An 8,399-nucleotide genomic window follows, 5' to 3' on the forward strand; every position below is an offset into this window, starting at 1 on the left:
TTAGAAGTGCAAGAACTCCAATTGACTTAAATCATCATCTTATAAAGAATAAAGGTGAAAGTACGTCTCAATTGGAGTATGCTCGTGTGTTGGGAAGCTTAATGTACATCATGAAACTGTACACGACCTGATATAGCTTGTGCGATAAGTAAACTTAGTCGATTCACAAGTAATCCCAACAAACATCACTGGGTGGCAATGAAACGAGTTCTGGGATATTTGGAATATACCCAAGACTATGCTTTGCACTACAATAAATATCCTGCGGTTATCGAAGGATATAGTGATGCAAATTGGATAACCGGCTCAACAGAAACAAAGTCCACAAGTGGATATGTTTTTACTGTTGGTGGAGGAGCAGTATCTTGGAAGTCTTCCAAACAAACGTGCATCGCTCGCTCTACAATGGAATCAGAGTTTATAGCTTTGGATAAAGCCGGTGAAGAAGCTGAATGGCTTCGAAATTTCTTAGAAGACATTCCCTTCTGGCCAAAACCTTTGGCTCCTATTTGCATACATTGCGATAGTGAGGCTGCAATAGGACGGGCAGGGAGCGTTATGTATAACGGAAAGTCCCGTCATATACGACGAAGACATAACTCCGTTAGACAACTACTTTCTACTGGAATTATCACTATTGATTATGTAAGATCAAAGGATAATGTGGCGGATCCGCTTACAAAAGGCTTAACTAGAGAGGGAGTTGAGAAATCATCTAAGGGAATGGGACTATGGCCGAGGACAAGTCAACATGGCGGTAACTCTACCTAGAATTTTGGATGTTCCGATATCTAGGTTCAAGGAGCTCAAACAAAGTTGTGATTGACCGGTTCAACATTGTCAAAGTAAAATCTTTGGTCCCTTCTCGTGATGAAGACAATGTTCAGTAACAAGGATAGAACTTTACACGTTCTTTAATGATTACCTAAGTTTGATGTGGTATTTATCAAATAGTGTCAATCTAAAGGATTACACGTTTAGGAATCACCTATGTAAGTGTGAAGTGGAAGCCGCTTCAATGAGAATTCTGTAAGGCCAATTCTCTACGCACTTATGAAACCAGGCGGTGTTCATGGCTGAAACGAACACAACAATGAGAACCAAAAGACGGTTAAAGGTTGGTTGTGTGACATATGGTTGTCTAGGTATACACTAAAGTTCGACGGTTCAAAGATATCAAATCTATCGATTGACCAAGTATATCCGACATATGTTCACTACGGAAAGTTCAAAGGGAAACCTACTTATCCAGATGCAATTAATCCTTACTTGCAAATCACACAGCTTTCATCTATGATCATTCTTGTTACAGCCATTTCCATTCATGTGGGGGATTGTTGGACTTTAAAGCATTGGGCTTCAAAGACTTTAAGCATTGGGCTTTAAAATCTAAGAGTGTGAATTGGAAATGGTGGGAAATGAAAATTTGAATAAAGTGAGCTTTTGTCTTGAACTTTGTCCCTCATTGGTGAGGGACAACTACATTTGTGTGTATATATATAGAATCACTTCTTAAAGCTCTTAAAAGGAGTTGAAGAGAATGAACCCTCGCGCCGCCGTCGTCGCTCGCTCGGCTCGGCTTCGGCTTTGGATTTGGATTTGGATTTGGATTTTTCAAATGATCGATCGATAAGATTATTTTTGGACAAAATTTATTTAATTAATTATTTAATAATTAATTAAATGCCAGTTAGTTAGCCACTGTCCGGGCGTAACCGCGGTAGGATCGCGCCAGAACACTGCTGCAGATTCAGAAGGCCACTCTGGCCGCGGTCCTGGCGTAACTGCGGCAGGACGCGCAAACTTCTGAACAGATACCTTTTCCAGAACAAACATCACACCTCTTCCAATAATTGCCTATAAATTCTGAGGCATGGCATCGTTTTTAATACACTGAAAAATTAAAAAAACCTTTCTTCTTTCTAAAAATACTGCATTCTTATTCGCAGTCTCTCTCTCTCTCAAATTTGTAAGTGTGATTTTGCTCCGTTCTTTGAGTTCGTTGGTATCCTGCAGTTTGTAATGCCACTGTTGCAGGAAGGTTTATTCCGTTTCATCCTGGAAGGATTTAATCCATTACCTTGGCAACGTGTGAGGGGGTTAAAATTCCTTAAGGACGCACAAGTAAATTGTGGACTCGGAATATTTCTTATTCTTTACTGTTTTCCAGTTTCTTTTATTCTTCTAACAGTTTTCTGATTTTGTGTTTTAACACAGTAGCGGATACATATGATTCGTGCTAAGCAATCTTATAAAATATCCAATTTTAACCAATATCCCTTAATTAATGTGATACATGACAATACTTGAGCAGAGTTTCTCTTTGAGGAACTCAAATTGTTCACTTGTTACCTGTTTGCATATGGCAGCAAGATATTGTTCGATCGGGTATCGTTTTGACTTTTTCAGAAAATCTGCAAATTAAAGAGCCACTATCCATATACTCCAAAATTTTGGAGAAAGCACCAGTGTCAAAGAATGACTGATAGCATATGACAACGTATGGATTATGGACAATGGGATGACTAATTAATTCTCAATTCTTGAGCAATATGCTTGTGCATGGACTCTTCAATATTCATCTGAATAACCTCTTTTACATTGCAATTTGACTTTCGCATTATTTCAATCTCTTAAATAATTTTATATTATAATCACCCTTTCATGCTGCAACTTAGTTTGTTTCTCTCCTATAATTTACAATACCAGATTTTCCGTTCATATTACATAATAGTAGTAGGGGTGTACATGGCCCATTCGATTTTTATCAATATCATACCAAACTAACTATATCACTTTAGTTGTAAAAATAGCACGGTATAGCCAGTTTTCGGACTGGTCAGTCAAAAATAGCCAGCGTTTACCAAGTCAATGAAAAATAGCAACCGTTTTGCTGCAATAGAGACCGGTCCAGCATAATATACTGGAGTTCGGTGCACTTGTGTATGAACTCCAGCATATTATGCTGGACCGATATACTTTGCTGGCTCCAGTATAATATACTGGAGACTAGAGCACTGGTGCTCCAAACTCCAATATATTATACTGGACCAATATACTTGCTGGAACTCCAGTATATTATGCTGGAGTTCTAGTGTACTTATGCTGGAACTCCATCATATTATGCTGGAGTTCCAGCATACTATCCTGGAACTCCAGTATAATATGCTGGAGTTCAAGTATGCTTATGCTGGAACTCCAGCATAATATACTGGAGTATTTTCCGGGTTTTGAACAGTGTTTTCGCTCAGATTTATCTTTACATAAAAAGTGGCTAAATTTCGATTACTTTTGAAATTGGGCTATTTTTGAACGACCAGTTGTAAATCTGGCTATTTTTAAATTTCTCCCCTTTAGTTTGGTTCGGCTTTGTTTGGTTTTTTAGATTTTTTTTGTTATGTGAATGTTATTTCAATTTTACTTTGTTAAAGTTATGGAAAAAATAAATATATGTATAGTAAAAATTGAAAAACTTGACATACATATGATCTAATAAAAAAATTTACCGGAGAACTTTGTTAGTAATACATGATAGTAATTTTCTTAGCCGTCTAACAATAATTTTTTGTTGATGTACGCTTTCAAGGTTAACCGAATCTAATAATTAAATATACAAAATAAATATGATACTTAAGTAATGATAGGTTCTATTCAATTTAAAAATACCATTTTAAATTCGAAAAACATATTACAAATTTTGACATGTGAATATGAAAGAACAAAGAGATGATTGACGCATTTCAATGTCACGACCCAAATCTACCATGTCGTGATGGCGCCTACTCGAGGAACTAGGCAAACCGACTCTTATATCAAAAACAACCCGATATTTCAAAATAAAGATTTCTCCAAACTATTTAATTAATAAAACTTTATAAGATAAATCTGAATAACAAAGTGAGGAAGAAAAGCCCGACAACGAGGTGTCACTATCATCAGCATCTACTAAGTATTGTCTAATAATACTAAGATTAATATACTCTAGAAAATAACTAATAACATCTATAGGAAGATAGGAGGGAGAAAAGCAAGGTTGTGATCGCCATGCAGCTACCTTGCTAACTCCAACAGATCTGACAGATGAAATCAACGCTCGTTAGCACGTCCAGCAACCTCTGGATCTGCACACAAGGTGCAGAGAGTAATGTGAGTACGCCAACTCAATAAGTAATAAAGGTAAATAAAGACTGAGCAGTAGAAAACACATAAAGTCCACATCATGAAATCTCCATAAGCACAACATGCTTTCAAATCAATATGTGAGTCAAATCATCTCGTTTAAAAATCCAGTTATCGTTAAAACATCATTTGAAGATATTTTTCAATAGCTTCAAGAGAGGCTCAATGTAAAAGAGAGTAAAAGTAATAAAAATCATAAACAGCCCCCCGTGCAAAACATCGCTCGTATACAGCCCATCGGGCAACATGAATAATAAACAGCCCCTTGGGCATAACATCACTCAGAATCAGCCCCTCGGGCAAAACTCACAGTCACTCGTATACAGCCCCTCGGGCATATATCATATCACTCACTCAGGGTACCCGCGCTCACTGGGGTTGTGCAGACTCCAGAGGGGCTCCTACAACCTAAGCGCTATAACAAGTCACCTCGTGGCATTAATCAATTAGGCCCTCAGCCTCTCATAATCATAAATCAGTAACAGTATGTTGCGGCGCGTAGCCCGATCCTATAATATCCTCACAAGAACAGGCCCTCGGCCTCACTCAGTCATAAACCTCTCAAGCCACTCGGGCTATCAGTAAAAATCAGGGTGCTCATCCCAAAATAACATTTTATATGCATTAAAACGGTGTAATAAAAACTGAGTTATGAAATCAGTAAACATAGCATGATTGAGTATAGATTTTCAATCAAAACGGTGAGAGGATATTAAGAAAAGGCCGGTAAGGGGCCAAACAGCTTTGGCACGAGGCCCAAATATGGCATTCAGCCCAAATTTATAGGAATTCTTTCTAAAACACATAAGTATCATATAGTTTCAATCAAATACGCAACTTAATAGTTGCTACGGGATGGACCAAGTCACAATCTCCAACAGTGCACGCCCACACACCTGTCACCTAGCATGTGCGTCACCTGAAAGTAGTAAAACAATGTGAAATCCAAGGTTTCAATCCCTCAGGACTAGATTTACAGTCATTACTTGCCTCAAACGGGTCAATCCCTACTTCGCGGCGCCCTTGCCTCTGGAATCGGCCTCCAAACGTCCCGAATCTTACCAAAAACACTACAATTATCACGTCCCCAAACCACCCCGGTCGTGATGGCGCCTATCGCAGTACTAGGCCAGCCGATTCAACACTGATAACATAAAGGTATTTTGTAAATTAATTTTTTTCTAATCAAGTATGATCACAAATCTTTCTTTTTAATATATCCAAATGAGTGGAAAACAAATACGCAAAAATATCAACACTGCCCGATCTCGGTGTCACTAGTCATGAGCCACTAAAATACAACCTGATATTGGCTACTCAATACAAGACGAGTTTGATAAAACCAAATACTAAAGATAAGAAGGAGAAAGGCAGGGCTGCGGACGCCATGCAGCTACCTCGCAATCTCCGGAAATGCTCTGAAGGCAAGAGACAACCCTCACTCTGATGCTCTCGCACCTGGATCTGTACACAAGGTGCAAGGAGTAATGTGAGTACGTCAACTCAGTAAGTAACAATTATGAATAAAGGCTGAGTGCAGTGAAGAGCATTTAAAAAATCATGTACATATCATATCATAAAAATCTCAAGGAAATGACAAGATCAAATCAGTAGATAAATTCTAAACATCCAGTAAAAACTCAAGTTTCAATGAAAAGTCGTTAAATTATTTGTTCAATATTTTCATTAGAGGCTAAGTATAAAAGAAGAGAGAAAACAATATTTTCCATAAAATACAGCCCCTCGGGCAACGTGTCACTCACATATATAGTCCCTCGGGCAAGCCTCTCAGTCACTCTTGACTCAATTATCATCAATCAGCACTCACACTCAGTACTCACGCTCAATAGATATCTCATAAGAACCGTTGCGGCGTGCAGACCGATCCATAATATATAGTTGACTGCGCTCACTGGCGGTGTGCAGACTCCGGAGGGGCTCCTACAGCCCAAGCGCTATATCGGTGCGGCGTGCAGCCCGATCCATAACTATCCTCACAATCCGGACCTCGGCCTCACTCACTCATCAACCTCACAAGCCACTCGGGCATCTCAGTAAAAACGCAGGGAACTCAGCCCAAAACACTTTCATAAATATAAAAATAGAGTGAGGAACAAGATTTAACAATAAACAGGTATAAACAATTACAGAGGATAATGCTTTCTATCAAAAACAAGGTGAAGATAACAGTAAGATGCCCCTGAGGGTCCAACAGTACGACACAAGGCCCCAAACATGGCATTCAACCCAAGTTAACAGAATCATTTCTAAAACACATAAATATCATATAGAGTTTATCAAAATATACAACTCTACAGTTACCACGGGGCGGACCAAGTCACAATCCCTACGGGTGCACGCCCACACGTCCGTCACCTAGCATGTGTGTCACCTCATTTATCAAAATAGTACAAAATTCCGGGGTTTCATACCCTCGGGTCTAGATTTACAATCGTTACTTACCTCGAACCGGACGAAAATCTACTCCAAAATGCCCTTGCCTCTCGACTCGGCCTCAAATCGCCCCGAATCTATCCAAAGTCAGAATCATAACATCAATACATTCCAAAGGAACGAAGCCCACGCGAAAATTATCAAATTTAATCAAAATTCCCGAAATTGGCCAAACCCGACCCTCGGGCCTACGTCTCGGAATCCGATAAAAATCACAAGACTATAATCCTTATCTTCTCACGAGGCTATACATACCAAAATCATCAAAATCGAACCTCAAATGGCCCTTCAAATCCCCAATTTAAAGTCTCCAATTTCAAGCCCTAATTCCCTAATTTTCACCCTTAAATTCCACAAATTTCATGCTTAATCAACTAGGAATCACAATAGAATCGAGTTTTAGGTTCAAAAACATTACTCAACGAGTTTCCCCTTGAATCCCTCTTCAAAACCCTCCAAAAGCTCCAAAAATAGAGTTAAAATTGTGAAGAACACCCAAAATTCGCGAAGGGTTCCTATTTACACTTTATACCCAGGCATCTCGCACCTGCGGCTCCCTTTCACGCTTCTGCGGTCAAACCAACCGCACCTGCGGTTTTCACTTAAAGTCCCCAGGTCCGCATCTACACCCAGGCACCGCACCTGCTGTCCCGCAGATGCACCCAACATACCGCACCTGCAGTTCTTCTTCTGATGGCCAACTTCTGCATTTGCGGTCTCCTCCACGCACCTGCGACCTCGCACCTGCGGTCCCCAATTCGCATGTGCGGAAATGACAGAAGCAGCAAAATCTGATGCATCAACTTAGTTCAAATGCTTCCCTCAACCACCCAAATCCATCCCGAGGCCCTAGGGACCTCAACCAAACATACCAGCAAGTCACATATCATCATTCAAACTTATACCAACCCTCGGAACACTCAAAACAACATCGAAACACCAAATCACCCTCGGATTCAAGCCTAAGGATTTCAAAACATCCGAATTCCGCAAATTATGTAAAAACCCATCAAACTTCATCTGAATAACCTGAATTTTGCACACACGTCACAACTGACACAACGGACCTACTCTAATTTCTGGAATTCCATTCCGACCCCGATATCAAGATTTCCACTGTCGACCGGAAAATGCCAAATTTCCATTTTCGCCAATTCAAGCCTAAATCTACCACGGACCTCCAAATAACATTCCGAAAACGCTCCTACGTCCAAAATCACCTAACGAAGCTATCCGAACCATTAGAATTCACATTCGAGACCTTCTACTCATAAGTTAACATCCGGTTGCCTTTTCCAACCTAAGCTTCCAATTAAGAGACTAAGTGTCTCATTCCACTCTAAAACCACTCCGAACACAACATAGCCAATACGATATGATCAAATACAACTGAACAACATACAAGGGAGCAGAAATGGGGGAAACGGGGTCGTAACTCATGAAACGACCGGCCGGGTCGTTAGATCCTCCCCCTCTTAAACAAACGTTCGTCCTCAAACGAGTCAAGAAACATACCTGAAGCCTCAAATAGGTGAGGATATCTGCTCCGCATATCCTGCTCGGTCTCCCAGGTAGCCTCCTCCACGGGCTGACCTCTCCCTTCACCTTCACTGAAGCTATATCCTTTGATCTCAACTTCCGGACCTGCCGCTCCAAAATAGCCACTGGCTCCACATCATAAGTCAAATCACCGTCTAACTGAATCGTGCTGAAATCCAAAACATGAGACGGATCTCCAATATACTTCTGAAGCATAAAACATGAAA

This window comes from Nicotiana attenuata, chromosome 6, assembly GCF_001879085.1.
Source record: "Nicotiana attenuata strain UT chromosome 6, NIATTr2, whole genome shotgun sequence".
Classification (NCBI taxonomy): domain Eukaryota; kingdom Viridiplantae; phylum Streptophyta; class Magnoliopsida; order Solanales; family Solanaceae; genus Nicotiana; species Nicotiana attenuata.